The 17,183-nt window shown below is 36.2% G+C and overlaps 1 protein-coding gene and 1 pseudogene across 1 annotated transcript in view; one reads left to right on the top strand and one right to left on the bottom strand.

The window, feature by feature from the left end:
* The window catches only part of Pxd (Peroxidase), a 1,822,298-nt gene that overhangs the window by 1,792,027 nt on the left and 13,088 nt on the right, over positions 1–17,183 (bottom strand). The gene's annotated exons all lie outside the window — the stretch shown is intronic.
* Positions 5,797–16,236, top strand: LOC137240122 (uncharacterized; annotated as a pseudogene).

The raw sequence follows: 17,183 nt of genomic DNA, 5'->3' as shown, positions 1-17,183 counted from the left end.
TGTTTATATCGGGCAATTGGTTACGGTGACTTATACAGTTTGGCCATATACACACATATGTACTCAATTACCGAAATAAGGTCAATCCAATATGCTGACTTTACATACAAGAAATATGTACATTTTAGTTCATAAGTATTAGTGTAAACAGGTATAAGTAGAATAAGAATATCTTGTATAAAATGAGAAGCATTTCCAAAATAAAGACAATCACTTAAACTAGTAATGATTGAACCAATAAACATCATATTCTCATTAATCATTTTATATGGCGATCCTGCCAGGAGCCATTAAACTTCGGTTTTTATTTAATCATTTTATACAGTCTTGTGGGCATATCCCTTCTTACAAAACAAAAACACGGTCCTTCTCAAATAAAAAAACTTTGTGCTCATTCTTCCATGAAAATGAGTGGAAGTACAATGATAAGTACAACAAAACACTTCTTACATATGCTCAGAGGATGAGCAACAGCCGATTCTATCTTTCACATTTCTCAATTGGTTATGTAATTAAACAAGTGTAAAGCGAAATGTCAAATTTTGGTAAACTGCTAAATGTTTGTTTTGCTGTGTTTTTCGCACGCTAATTGATAATTTTGGCGGCCACCTTAACCTGTTTTATTTGACAGTTCAGAAATAAAAACCTTGTAACCTTACTTAATTTTTCAGCAATTTCTGGCTTAGCAGCCAATTTAAGACGAAAAACGTTCCTAGTTGGGTAAAAAAAGCTTAAACAATACTATCTTAAATTCATTTATTGAAGTTTATATATTTCGACACTTGCATGTAGAGTAGGCTTTCTGTTCGTGCACCGTGAACCAGCAGTAAAACGATGATAAGGAACGAAATGCTGCAATGTAGCGGGTTGTTACGAATATGCGTCATCAGCGAAGGTTATTGATAGCAGAGTTATTAAAAAATTGTGTGCCACAAATTATTTCCCGCATTTAGATATTGCTTTAGGTAATACGATCGTTGCATGCCCATATTGTTCCGCTCTAAAATTTAAAAATTAATCAAAAGGCAATCATATGCAACAAAACTTTTCATATATATGAGTTTTTACTGTAGGAATAACGCTAAATGGAAAATCGAAATACTTCCGAACCAATGTAAATACATCGTAAGTAATTTCTACAAACCGTTAGCTTAATTCACAAAGGCCTAACCAACAGGTTTTTCGACACTGCGTTTTTGGAGGTTTTCGTGAGATATGTTAAAATATACCCGCTGTAAACATTTTAAAGTGCGGGAACCAATAACATTGGAGTTATTCGACTTTTAAAAGCCAAATCTGCTTGATGTGAAAATAAAATGATTTTCGAAAATTTTAAATTTGTTGTTTAGGGCTTTTTTGAATTAAGCTATCGATACATAGATATATATACTAAGCGCGTGTCAAAGCCTCGCGCAACCATGGCCAGCTAGTGTCAAATAAAGGGAATAGCGATTTCCAGTGAATTATTTGAGTTGGAATTTTTTATGTTCTTTAAAACACTGTTGTTGTTCTATATTTCACTCAACTCGGATATATGTAGAAAAATTTGTGACTTTTAGTATACACAGGACGAACAGGCAAAAAAATCAACAAAAACTTAAAGATATATTTGGAAGTATACCTACTTCAAATTTTTTGGTGCAAGTTTAAGTAAATATAAGAAGGATTATTAAAGTGTCAAACTAATAAAAACTTATATGTGCAAAAAAGACAGTTTGCTTTTGCTTTCTACCAAATATTTCATGCACGTTGACGTTGTTTTTGATATTTGAGCAGTGCTTCGCCCCATGCAATAGGTGCGACCAATGACTAATTGTCATCAATGTCCTCTAACGGGAGTCCAATGAAACTTGCTGTTTCAACAGGGGTGCCATTAGGGTTCATTTTCCGTGATATCTCCATTAAAATACTAAAGCCAATCCATCCAAACACTCTCTTAACATCCTGCTGTGAAGATATGACTTTAGTCGGCCAAAGGTGGAGAGAGATCGCTCATCAGTGCTGGCAGTTAAGTTCTAATATTCGGTGGCACCGTTTCTACGTATATGCTGGAGATGCTGAGATATTTTCTGTCATTTGTTGCCCAGCTTTTATTTCGCTCTTCAAAGCTAGAAAATAATGGTCTCTTTATCTACTTCCGTTCCTTGTACATTCTCCAAATTCTTCGTATTTCAGCCATTTCATAAATTAATAAACACATCTTACAGTAAAATTGTATATATTTAAGCATTCCCCAATCATGTTCAAAAAGAAAATCGGAGGTGCAAGCTCGGGCCACAGTGGCCTACAGAGAAAAAAAATTGAAAACAGTTTTTGATTACAGTTTAATATCCTCTCACCTTTTCAAAAATACATATAAATTTTAAATTCAATCGCCAAATGAAAAGGTCTTAAATACCGTTTAATGGGCCTCAAAAGAAAAAATGTACTTCTTCGTATTAAAAGTCTCTCAAAGGACACTTACAGATAAAATGTTTATATGGAGGCTTTATTCGTGATTGTATTCTGCGTCAAAGTCTCTACATCTACATTTCTTCCTAAGTCACTTGTGATATTAGCCATAAAAGTGATGTATTTCATGATGTTTTTTCAGCTTTTAGGTCAATTCCGCATGGTTCAAGTTTCATACCCGCTCTGTCAGAAAATGCCGGCATGAGACCGGCATCAGCAGGTCATTGATTTTTCATATATTTCCTCGAAGTATGTACAATAATAGAATCTCAACAGCTCAAAAAATATAGTCTGGGGTACGTGCGGCCGTGGTAATTCCTTCGAATGCATTTCCACGAGGTCTTTACTGTGATGTAATCTCAATATTCCATATGGGAAGGAACAGTAGCTTCAAAACCAGAAAGCCCCACATCTGAATCAGCAGATAAAGTATCCGACTCAAGCGCCACACTACTTGAATTACGTTTATCTACTTCTCAAGCTACATCTTTATCCCACAACTCTACTACAAGAAAGGCCAATAAGAGGCCGATAAGACCGCATTGACCTTTACCAACTGTTAGCCCCACAGGACTACAGGTTAGACCATCAGCAATAGGCCATACGGGACCAAGCTTAAATATCATCGACAAGGGATCCACTTAATTCTCAAATATTTTATGACCCCAGAGATCAATGAAAATATATGTAAATGAAAAAGCCTTTCGCGGCAACTCGAAGTTGCGTCATACAATAAAACTGATTGCTTTAATTGTTGAAGAAAACAATGGAGCAGCCCGTTCAGCAGACATAAATACGTAATTTACAAGCAACGTTGCAGAAATCGAGAATCTATCGACATTCTGATATATTTCTTTACTTTTCGATATCCAAATTGCCTATATGGATTTAAGAGGTATCTATCATTTGCTGCACTATTATGTATGCCCAGTAAACTCAATAAATGGAGTATCAAGTTGTTTGTCTATGTGATAGCATTGTATACATGCCAATTTGAAGTTTTTAATGAAGATAGTGATAATGATGTTTTACTATACACCTCAGAGCAGGGAGTTACGAGTAATGTCGTGATTCTACCATATCCTGTACACACGCTCACTGCACAAAAAATGTTCGACTATGTTCAACTTATGCTGATAATCAACCATTTGCTTAACCATCTACGCAACCAAAAACATCGATTTAATATAAGACAAGAGAATAAAAACAATTAGTGAGTACAGCTCGCACGTGCCGCAGTAGATCTCACGTATTCTATTATGGGCAGAAACGGTTTGCGTAACAAAACAATGAATACCATGACATTAGATATGCGTGTAGTCACTTACTTTGTATGGCGATTACCAATGCCTTAATGCTATATCGTCGAAAGTATATTATTTAAAATTAATAGCCCGTAGTAATTCATAGTCGAAATAAAATAGAGTTTTATTGGTTTAAACATGGTTCTAAATTAAGCATCATTTTAAGTCTGTTATAATCCACTTAAACACTATTTTATCTCTAAAACTGTATTTTACATTTAAAATGACATGAGCGCGATTTTAATTTTTTATACTCAGCGTGCTTTGCACATATATTATATTAACTTTGATTGAATAACGGTTGGTTGTACAGGTATAAAGGAATCGAGATAGATATAGACTTCTATATATCAAAATCATCAGTATCGAAAAAACATTTGATTGAGCCGTCTGTCCGTCCGATAACTTGAGTAAATATTGAGATATCTTCACCAAATTTGGTACACTAGCTTATCTGGACCCAGAATAGATTGGTTTGGAAAACTCAAAAAACCTGATAATTTAGTAAATAATACACCTAGAATGTAGAAATTTGACATGTCGACTGATATTGAGACTCTTGATAAAAATTTGTAAAATTTTTTTAAAATGGGCGTAGAACCGACCACTTGTGATAAAATCAATTTTACAAATATTATTAATCATAAATCAAAAACCGTTAAACCTATCGTAACAAAATTCGGCAGAGCGGTTGCATTTACTATAAGGAATGCTTTGAAGAAAAATTAACGATATCGGTTAAGGACCACGCCCACTTTTATATAAAAGATTTTTAAAAGGGTCGTGGACGAAAAAAATAAGCTATATCTTTGCAAAAAAGACCTTTATATCAATGGTATTTCATTTCCCAAGTGGATTGATAGCAGTAAATAGGAAAAACTTCAAATTTAAAAAAATGGGCGTGGCACCACCCCTTTTATGACTAAGCAATTTTCTATGTTTCAGGAGCCATAACTCGAAGAAAAATTAACGGATTGTAATAAAATTGGACACACGAATTTTCCCTGTAGCAGGAAATATTTCCAGAAAAAATGGACCATATCGGTTAAAGACCACGCCCACTTTCATATAAAAAATTTGTAAAAGGGTCGTAGACGAAAATAATATGCTATATCTTAGCGAAAAAGAGCTTTGTGTCAATAGAATTTTACTTTTTAATTGAATTATAAAATTAAATTGGAAAACACTAAAATTTTTTAAAATGGGTGTGGCACCGGCCCTTTTATAACTAAGCAATTTTCTATGTTTCGGGAGCCATAACTCGAAGAAAAATTAACACTTCGTAATGAAATTTTGTACACACATTTTCCTTATAGCAGAAAATATTTCTAGTAAAAATGGACGTTATCGGTTAAAGACCACGGCAAATTAGATATAAAACAAGTTTAAAAGGGTCGTAGAATAGAAAAATAAGCTACAACTTAGCAAGAAATATTTTTGAATCAATGCTATTTCACATATCAAGTTTTACTGTAAGAGGAAATGGGGAGACATTTTTTTTTAACCGGGCGGTGCCACGTTTTATGTAGAAAAGTAATTTATCTGAAATGAAATGTACAATTCAAGCTCACGCTGAGTATATAATGTTCGGTTACACCCGAAGTTAGACACCTTTACTTGTTAAAATAGTTAAGTTGGCTGTCTTCTGCAAAAGTTGCGAGAAATTAAACAATTTGCTATTTAAATGCGATGAACTTAAATGGAAGTGAAAAAAGGTTTTCCCGACAAGCAAATACTTATACGTCAGGAAATAATTTATTATCGCTAGAATGCGTATTATTATATTTGTGACGAAAATTACACAATTTTAAAAAGTGCGATGGTTACTTGGCTCCACATATGCGAAATCTTTAATTAAGATTATTCCGCATTCATAGCTATTTGTGAGTTTTGATATTTTAGTATCTTTTGAGGAAAAAGTAGCATCCTATATTGATTTTGGCATTAAATTTAGAAATACATAAGTATTATATGGAAGGAATTATTTACCACAGGCGTCGATTTTTTATTATATGTGAAAAAATTTCGGGGGAGGTGTCAGATGACGCGTTTTAATTTCGGAAGCAATAATCCGGAGGCGGCAAAGTATGACTTTTACTATGTCAAGAGATTTTTGCAAAAAAAAAGTTTAAGACTTTCATGGGGTTGGTGTAATTTTGGTGATATTGTTGTACACAGAAAGGAATTAGTTAAAAGGGCGTTTTGCGCGGATACAATTTTCACCAGTTTCGCCACCGTATAAGGGTAATTTTTCCGTTTTTTTTGTGAATATCTACTAATAAAAGAACAATTTCTTATTTCCAACTTCTGATGATTGAACTACATTAAAGAATTCTTGAATTCAATTCTGCTGGTATTTCCTTTTGTGTCTTCTATTCCCCTTTACATTTACAAATTTCTCCTAAAAGATATTGTGAAATAAAACATGGAATACAACAAGAACTAACAACAAAAAATTTTAAGATCTGCTTGGTACGGGCGCTGTTGTACTACCTCCCTCTTTTTCAGCCCTTATTCTATGTCATCACCGACTTGAGTTCAATAATTTTCTAATGTAAAAGGGACTTACACTTTGCAGGTCCATGTACAATGGCTATACTATACTAAACTCCCTTTATTTATGCTGATTTTGTGAAGACAAACCTAAATTTGATTTAACTTGATTATCATTGAAAGTCCTGCATACTTATACAGAATTGAGGTTAGCCATATCCCTATTCGTTTTCGGGTCTATTAAGTTAAACTGCTTTAACGGTTAGGACCAACTAACATTTAAGGTTTGCATCATTTTGGCCGTCACAGCTGTCTTAATGCAAACAACTTTTCTTCACGACGTTCTAGTACACTGAAAGAAAAAGAGTAAAATCAACCGAAATTTGGTTCAATTCAACCGAAATTTCTGTCAATTTTTATCCATCGCAACAAGATGTTGAATCAACTGCGCACAAATCGTTGATTCGTAATTGACCGTTTTAGTAGTCAAATGAACAAAAAAAGTTGTTCCGACAGCTTTGTACGAAAGTACTTATGTTGCCATATACATACATACGTAAATATGTGAATACATAAATACGCATGCTTGCTACATATACATACATATCTGCGCACTTACTAACCGATTGGGCGTATATCAAATATGCTGGCACACACTAAACATTATACACTTTATTGTTTTGTAAGATCGCGAGTTTGTATCGAGCTCAAGGCCTAACAATAATTATTTTATCATTATTATTGTTATAATATATTTTTTCTTAATTGAAAAAATTTTTAAATTAGAATAGAAGAAAGAAAAAATTTAGACAACTGCCAAAGCTCGTTGTATAGATCCATTTGGCAGTTGTCTAAATTTTTTTTTTCTTCTATTCTAATTTAAAAATTTTTTCAATTAAGAAAAAATATATTATAACAATAATAATGATAAAATAATTATTGTTAGGCCTTGAGCTCGATTCAAACTCGCGATCTTACAAATCTGTAGGCCGATATAACAACAAAAATTGTTAACAACAAAAATTCTTTATTGTTTTGTTTTACACTTTCCCCCACACTTTCACCAAATTTCATATTTTATTATTTAAGATCGCGGGTTTGAATCGAGCTCAAGGCCTAACAATCACCCCTATTCTGTATTTCGATTACGTTCCCGTTCTACGCTCCGCTTTAATCGAAGTTAGGTATTCTGCATTACGACGGAATCGTAACGAGAAGAGGAAGAGCAAATGATTTTTCGAAATCAACTGTTTGTACCGAATATGCGAAAATTGGAACAGAATAAATTAAAGAAAATTTGAAAAAACACTGAAAAACGTTTATATTTTATTATCCACGCCATTTTGTACAAAAAAAAAAGCAATAGAATATATTGCCGCAGTGTTATATTTTTTTGAGTGAAGTGCTTTCATAATTGAAAGTGTGTTTTTGTCGTTGTTTTGGCCAATTCCCTGCCGTGGCCACCAAGTTTTATTAAAACGGATATAGTTGACATTTTCTGAATTGTATGGAGCTAATTTCATTGCACTGGCCCAAAATACTTTATGAAGATTTATTTTTTCTTTTCGCAAGGATTGTTTACGTTTTCGCTTCACTTTCCTCTACTCTAGCAGCTTGCATTGGCATATAACTGGACCCAAGAACAGACACAAATTGTAGCTGTCTATTATAATGGAATCAATAGCCGCGGCATTATTTGTGGAGTTGGAAAGCAACGCATACGCAAAGAGCTCAAAGCCTAGCAATAATTACGTTATCATTATTATTGTTATGATACATTTTTTTCCTAATTGAAAAAATTATTAAATTAGAATAGAAGAAAGAAAAATTTAGACAACTGCCAAAGCTAGTTGTATAGATCCATTTCGGGAACTGCTCCAAACACGCGATCTTACAAATCAGTAGGCCGATATAACAACAAAAATTGTTAATATATCCCAGAGCAAGGGAAAAAGTGTCAATAAAATATGACACTATGGCACCATTGCCATCACAAGTCCAATTTTCACATCCATTCTGCAACAGATGTCAGGGTGCTGTGAATATCAATTGGCAAGAACCAGAATAGAAGTAGGAATCGCCGTTTGTAAACTTAAAATTTTTCTCTAATATCAATTACAAAAACCATTGTATAAAGCAATATGAGCAAAGCTCGCTAATTAAATACATATGATCAAGTTGATATAATAGTAACATCGGAATTATTAAAAACAACTACTGTAAAAATCCGAACAAATGTTACTAAGCTTTCAAAAGCGCGCCTAAAAATCATATCCACACCATTAGGAATAAACTACATACAGAGTGTATGTGCCTACATGGTGATCAAAAGGAATATAAACAAAAAAGGCAACTCTTAGAGACCAATTGTACAGCGAACAACAGAACATTCATATGGCGTAGCAGCTAAAGGCTTGTACTGATGTGAATGTTGGAGATTCGAGTTCAACGCTCAGCTCCCGAAAAGCTAGCTGATGAAGAAGTGAAATTCAGAAACATGTCCTAGTAACTATCGCCGTTTGTAAACTTACAATTTTTCTCTAATATCAATTACAAAAACCATTGTATAAAGCAATATGAGCAAAGCTCGCTAATTAAATACATATGATCATGTTGATATAATAGTAACATCGGAAGTATTAAAAACAAATACTGTAAAAATCCGAACAAATGTAACTAAGCTTTCAAAAGCGCGCCTAAATATCATATCCACACCATTAGGAATAAACTACATACAGAGTGTATGTGCCTACATGGTGATCAAAAGGAATATAAACAAAAAAGGCAACTCATAGAGACCAATTGTACAGCGAACAACGGAACATTCATATGGCGTAGCAGCTAAAGGCTTGGACTGATGTGAATGTTGGAGATTCGAGTTCAACGCTCAGCTCCCGAAAAGTTAGCTGATGAAGAAGTGAAATTCAGAAATATGTCCTAGTAACCATGGCCGTTTGTAAACTTACAATTTTTCTCTAATATCCATTACAAAAACCATTGTATAAAGCAATATGAGCAAAGCTCGCTAATTAAATACATATTTAATTTATAGTTTTGAAATTCACTTTGCAAATAGAAATGAAAATACTATTCACGAAACTGATTCTCAATTCTTTCAGTTGCAGCTCAGCTCATTCTCAATTTCTTCTGTCGCATTTAGTTGCCACACTGGATTCTTTCAAACAAAAATTGTAGTATAAATGTTTGACATAATATTTTAAATAGAGAACTTGTAAGTAATAGAAAAGTAAAGAATCAAATCGCAGGAACGTAATTCACCATTGGAGTAACTTTACATGTAATTCGGCAAGTTTAATTTTCGTAACACTATAAGTTGAAACGATTCCAAAACAACTCAAACCTTTATGTTGTCGGAACATCAACATTAAAAAAGGATGTTTTTTATTATCTTATTAGATTCGTTCCCTTGGGTGAAAATTCGTAAAAACTTGAACAAAATACTAGTAACTTTGGAAGAATGATGTACGTTCAAACAAAACTTTTGCAACAAGAGGGCGCAATTTAGCATTTCGCTTGGAGGAGAAGTTGCAAAATTATACCCGATAAATAGGTGTCCCGGTATCCCATAATTTGTTGCACAGTAAATTCAAAAAAGGGTTTTTAGTTTTGTACTGATAACTGAAAAACTAGTTTTTTGTTGTTTTCCTATTTTGTGTGTTTTTTCGATTTGGTTGGTTTCTTATTTTGGTGTTTCTTTTTTTCAACAAGTGGCACCATCGTCATACGTACAAAGTAGAGAGCGCAGTGAGCGTAAAATTCTCTTTGAAATTTGCTCATGTATTGACTGTTGATCGCTATTGAAATGACCAGTGAGATCAGTTGTGTTAACAGAAAAATCAGTTAGATTGATTAGGAATCTGTCAATTTTACAGAATTTTGTTAACTTAAGAGCGACAATTTCGCTTCCGTTGAAATGACTAAACTAATTTCTTCGCTTGACAAAGAACTTGTTCGAATTAACCACAATTCGATCAATTTCACCGAATCTTCGTTAAGTCTAGAACAACAGACCCGATTTGTTGATTTTACTATCACCATTTCTTTCAGTGTATATAACACAACGGAAACGTCAAATTTTATAAAAAATCTGTCACTTTCTTTTTTATTCAATTTGAAAACAATTTTTCCTTTTGAGCTACAAATATTTAATTTTATATTTTTGTAATCGGTAACTGATTATTAAGTTCATTCTAGCAACCAAACTTTCAACGTGCGTCATGTACAAGTACGTACGTCAATTTTTAAACAGCGTACAAATTGAATTGAAAACGAATTTTGTGCCTTCATCTGCATTTTTCGGATATCACTTCTGCGACATTATGCATTGGGAAAAACTATTCAACATGAATACGATTACTAATAACTTTTAAATAGAATTTAATGATAAATATCCGCCACCGGATTATGACTCCTGGGATCAAAACGCGCCTTGAGGTACTCCTTTGACAATTTTTGAGGTATTTTAAGAGTTCTTGTCAAGTAACAAAATTATATTTTAATACTCAGCGTGCTTTGCACACAGGATATTAACTTTGATTGGATAACGGTTGGTTGTACAGGTGTAAAGGAATCGAGATAGATATAGACTCCCATATATCAAAATCATCAGTATCGAAAAAAAATTTGATTGAGCCATGTCCGTCCGTCCGTTAGCGCGATAGCATGAGTAAATATTAAGATATCTTCACCAAATTTGGTACAATAACTTATGTGGACCCAGAATAGATTGGCATTGAAAATTAGTGAAATCGGATGATAACCACGCCCACTTTTTATACCTATAAAATTTTGGAAAACACAAAAACCTGATAATTTAGTAAATAATACACCTAGAATGTTGAAATTTTACATGTGGACTGATATTGAGATGCTTGATAAAAATTTGGAAAATCTTTTAAAATGGGCGTGGCACCGCCCACTTCCGATAAAATCAATTTTACAAATATTATTAATCATAAAAACCGTTAAACCTATCGTAAAGAAATTCGGCAGAGTGGTTGCCTTTGCTATAAGGAATGCTTTGAAGAAAAATTAACGAAATCGGTTAAAGACCACGCCCACTTTTATATAAAAGATTTTTAAAAGGTTCGTGGACGAATAAAATAAGCTATATCTTTGCAAAAACGAGCTGTATGTCAATGGTATTTCATTTCCCAAGTGGACTTATAACAATAAATAGGAAAGGACCATATCGGTTAAAGACACGCCAACTTTTATATAAAAGATTTTTAAAAGGGTCGTAGACGAAAATAATAACTATATCTTAGCGAAAAAGAGCATTTTGTCAATAGAATTTTACTTTCTAAATTGAATTATAACATTAAATTGGAAAACACAAAATTTTTTGAAAATGGGTGTGGCACCGCTCTTTTATGACTAAGCAATTTTCTATGTTTGGGTAGCCATAACTCGAAGAAAAATTAACACATCGTAATGAAATTGTGTCCACACATTTTCCTTATAGCAGAAAATATTTCTAGTAAAAATGGACGGGATCGGTTAAAGACAATGGCAAATTAGATATAAAACAAATTTAAAAGGGTCGTAGACTAGAATAATATAAGCTATAACTTAGCAAGAAATAGTTTTAAAACAATGATATTTCACTTATCAAGTTTTACTGTAAGAGGAAATGGGGAGACATTTTTTTTAAACGGGCTGTGCCTCGTGTTATGTAGAAAAGTAATTTGTCTGAAATTGGTTACGCGGTGTAGGCTGTCACCCGTCCCATCTCCCTCCTTTTTTTGTACGTATCTCTATGAATTTATATATATAACCCGTACTTGGTATTATATTCGACTATTGAATTGTATTATATCGAATATCTATGAATTTATATATATATCCCGTCTCTTGTATTGTATTCGATTATTGAAGTGTATTATATTGAATTATACCCTAAAATCAATGCATTGTATTTACCCTTAAATTCCCTATTGGGAATCCTCATGGCCGTGTGGCAGCCTCCACCGCGCAAAATCCACCAAATTAAATTCGCCGCAAGTACAGGATGGCGATCTGGCATGATCGCCACCTGTCAGAAAACCACCACCTTTTGGGTATTGAAATTATTATTATCATTCGTTGTCATCTTATGCAAAGAGATTAAAAAAGTTCTTCATTTTTGTTTGTGAAAAATTATCAGCTTTTGCATTATATCAAAGTTTCTACAAAGTTATTATCATTATACATAGTGTTTTTATCATTATACACAGTGTTATTACTATCCTACATAGTAGCCGCGTTCTATTCTAAGCGAGTGCGAAAAGAACGCCAAACTCGGTTAAAATTTCCCTGCATGTATTTAACAACACTGGTAACATTTCAGCTGTCAAAATCATCTGTTGTTTATTATTGACGTTTTCTTTGTTATTTATATTACTGCAATGTCCGATAACGAGGATGATTTTATATGCGAAGACGACGAATTTTAGTAAATAATCAGTGATTCACAACGTTTGGTAATAGCAGAATGTGAAAGAACATCACAGGGGCCACCCATACTGCCAGTGGACATAGATGAGGTTGTTGGGGAAGATGCTGATGACAAGGAATTCGAAAAGCTGCTGTAGTCTATTGACAATGATACACTATTCCAGCCGCTTAGCTTAACCAATCATGGTACAGATGCTGGAAAGACGGTTTTTGTAACATGGAATGATGAATATTTGCTTAATTTTGTATTCAAAAGAGCGCGACGTACAAAGAAAATCAATTTGACCAAGGTGCGCTTGCCGTTGCCATTGGGAGAAATTATGAACGATATATTCATACTAGAAATGAATGCTTTGTTACTTATGCGAAGCGGTCAGGTTTATTATTTTACTTACTTACTTACTTACTTAATTGGCGCTTAACCGTCTAAACGGTTATGGCCGTCCAACAAGGGGCGCCAGTCGCTCCTTCGCTCCGCCAACCGGCGCCAATTGGTCACACCAAGGGAGTTTAAATCGTTTTCCACCTGGTCCTTCCAACGGAGTGGGGGCCGCCCTCTACCTCTGCTTCCATAGGCGGGTTCTGATAGAAACACTTTCTTGGCCGGAGCATCATCTTTCATTCGCATAACATGGCCTAGCCAGCGCAGCCGCTGCGTTTTAATTCGCTGGACTATGTTGATGTCTGCGTATAGCTCGTACAGCTCATCATTAAATCTTCTTCGGTACTCGCCATCGCCAACGCGTAGAGGTCCATAAATCTTTCGAAGAACTTTTCTCTCGAACACTCCCAAAGCCGCTTCATCTGCTGTTGTCATGGTCCATGCTTCTGCCCCATATAGCAGGACGGGTACGATAAGTGACTTGTAGAGTATGATTTTCGTTCGCCGAGAGAGGACTTTACTTTTCAATTGCCTACCTAGTCCAAAGTAGCATTTATTGGCAAGATTGATTCTTCGCTGGATTTCAGTGCTGATGTTGTTGCTAATGTTGATGCTGGTTCCCAAATAAACGAAGTCTTTTACTATTTCGAAATTATGGCTGCCAACAGTAGCGTGGTTGCCAAGGCGCATATGCGCTGACTCTTTGCTCGATGACAGCAGGTACTTCGTTTTGTCCTCATTCACCATCAAACCCATCTTTACCACTTCTTTTTCCAGCTTGGAGTAAGCAGAACTAACAGCGCGGGTGTTTAGGCCGATGATATCAATGTCATCAGCATATGCCAGTAATTGCACGCTTTTATAGTATATTGTTCCAGTGCGGTTAAGTTCTGCAGCTAGTATAATTTTCTCCAGCATTAAATTAAAGAAATCGCACGATAGGGGGTCACCCTGTCTGAAACCTCGTTTAGTTTCGAACGGCTCGGAGAGGTCCTTCCCAATTCTGACTGAGCTGATGGTGTTGCTCAACGTCATTTTGCGCAGCCGTATAAGTTTTGCGGGGAAACCAAATTCAGACATAGCGGCATATAGGCAGCTCCTTTTCGTGCTGTCGAAGGCGGCTTTAAAGTCGACGAAGAGGTGATGTGTGTCGATTCTCTTTTCACGGGTTTTTTCCAAGATTTGGCGCATTGTGAAAATCTGGTCGATGGTAGATTTACCAGGTCTGAAGCCGCACTGATAAGGTCCAATCAGCCGGTTCATGGTGGGCTTCAATCTTTCGCACAATACACTTGAAAGGACCTTATATGCGATATTAAGAAGGCTGATTCCACGATAGTTGGTGCATTTTGCAGTATCCCCCTTCTTGTGGACTGGGCAAAGAACACTTAGATTCCAACCGTCGGGCATGCTTTCGTCCGCCCATATTTTGCTAAGAAGCTGCTGCATGCGCCTTACCAACTCCTCGCCGCCGAACTTGAATAGCTCCGCAGGCAATCCATCAGCGCCCACGGCCTTGTTGTTTTTCAATCTGGTTATTGCTATTCTAACTTCGTCATAATCGGGCGGGGGGACATATATTCCATCATCATCGATTGTGGGATCGGGTTCTTCATCTCTGCGCGGTGAATTGCTGCCTCCATTTAGGAGAGCAGAGAAGTGTTCCCTCCATAATCTAAGCACTCTCTGGACATCAGTTACAAGGTCGCCGTTTTCATTCCTACAGGAGTTTGCCCCGGTCTTAAAACCTTCCGTCTGTCGCCGTATTTTTTGGTAGAATTTTCGGGCGTTATTCCTGGTGGCTAGCAGCTCAAGCTCCTCGCACTCACGCCTTTCTGCTTCTGCTTTTTTCTTCCTGAAAAGGCGTCTCGCTTCCCTTTTCAACTCACGATAGCGTTCACACACTCCTCTTGTCGCGCTCGCTTTTAACGTAGCCCTGTAGGCAGCGTCTTTTCTTTCGGTTGCAACGCGGCATTCTTCATCATACCAGTTGTTTTTTCGTGGCCGCCGGTAACCAATTTTTTCCTCGGCGGCAGTATGAAGTGCTTTGGAGATATGCTCCCACTGCTCCTGTATTCCTTCAGGATGAGTTGTGCCCTCAGAGAGCAGGTGTGAGAGTCGAGTTGCGAAATCATTGGCAGTCTGTTGTGATTGAAGCTTTTCGACGTCTAGCTTTCCTTGTGTTTTTTGTTCCTTGTTTTTATTTTAGTTCGGTAAAATCAATACATGCAGTTGACTAGCTAAATGATGCTGGAGGTGGCGTACGTTGTATGGCTCCTGCACCCAATGTAGGATTTAGCTGTATACGTTACGTAGCAAGTGAAAAGGCACTTACATTGGAAATGTATCGCGATGTGCCAGATATAGGTCGAAGTGTACCCATACTTTTACAGCGTTGTGATATAACGTTTGATGATAGAAATATATTCAACTGCTCGTGGGAAAGTGAACGTTATACGCTCGTATCTGAACAAGTAACAGCGGATAATTTGGACTTTTTGCACCATTTATTAAAGGGCGAAATGGAGTTAACTACAGGACAATGGCTGCATATCTTCACGGTATCCACAATTATCTTTGCTTTGGTTGTAGGTACTTGGTATGCTATATTAAAATAAAGTTTTTTATATATATGACGAGTATATTTTCCTACTTATAGCTTTCTCGGAATCGAATACAACTGAGCTTGAAAAGGCTAATAATTGTGAGTACGGTATACACCAACTATGCGCATATGCGACTAATATAGATTGCATACAGTTGGATTGCGAGGAGCGACGTTGTCTTATATTTCTACAATGTGGCAGCATTGATATTTTGTATTATTCACAACTAACGTATGGATTGCGATGTATGCAACACCATACAGGAGCACAGTATAGTCATTACGTATATGCACCACGTAAGCGGTGCTTGTATTTTACAGATGAAGAACAGGTGGCGCAATTGCATTTCAGCTACGATAACCAAATGGATACTTGTTTAGTTCAAGAAACGTACAAAGCCATATCTGGGATTGTGGCATGTACTTGGGTTGAAACACAGCAACATTTAATATGTATGAGTTGCAACACTATATTTTATAAAATTAATTTTGAAAATCCTACCAGTTTTCACCAGCCCTTAACGCATTCGTCAAGTGTATTTTAAAGTTATCTTGCTGTTAAACTAATGGGTTATGAATCAAAAATTATAAGCAGAAAATAAAACTAAATAACATTATATAAACTGTAATAAATGCAGTCCCCTATAATTATTTAAATAAGAGATTAAAATTAGTTAGCAACTACGTAAGTATATGTGGATTAGAGGTTTACGAAGTAGCTCCTTGCGGAGGGATTGCCCCTCGTTCACTTACTCCAGAGAGGCTTCGAACATAACCCCGGTCTTTGGAAGTGCAGCGTCTGCTGAAAAAAATGGTCACACTTTTGTCGGTATATTTCGGGGTAGTTTGTGACTCCTTGGTGGTCACGCACAAAGGCGACTTACGGTTGCTATTAATGGTCTTTTAATACTCATGCCTCTAGTGGCACATGAAGCCTCCAGATTTTTCGGCTGTTTTTAGGAGCTACAATTCCCGATGTGCGAACAGTAGCAATCCCGACCACCAGTCGCTACCACACCTGACCCTCACACCATATGACAGCACGGAGGCTATAGGACTGCGACTTCGAACACATACCTTCGTCGACGTCACTGTCCTAGAAGCTCTTGGTGTAGCTCCGAAGACTTTCCAACGGATGCTTCTGTCGAGCTATACTTCCGAGCTACACCAGAGAAGCACCTTGAAATGTTAATGAGTGACTATTCGGCCAAGGATGCCGCCCTGTTGTTGTTGTTGTTGTTGTAGCGATACGGTTGCTCCCCGAAGGTTTAGGGAGTGATCGATGTGATGGTCCTTTGCCGTTTATAGATCCGGTACGCTCCGGTAACACAGCATCATTAAGGTGCTGGCCCGACCATCTCGGGAACGATTTATATGGCCACATTAAACCTTCAGGCCAATCCGGTATTTTAGTCGCCTCTTACGACAGGCATACCTACCGCGGGTATATTCTAAACCCCTGACCCGCTTGGGGAAGGATGCCGCCCTCGAA

This window comes from Eurosta solidaginis, chromosome 1, assembly GCF_040869045.1.
Source record: "Eurosta solidaginis isolate ZX-2024a chromosome 1, ASM4086904v1, whole genome shotgun sequence".
NCBI classification, from domain to species: domain Eukaryota; kingdom Metazoa; phylum Arthropoda; class Insecta; order Diptera; family Tephritidae; genus Eurosta; species Eurosta solidaginis.
This window is presented reverse-complemented; position numbering and strand designations above follow the sequence as displayed.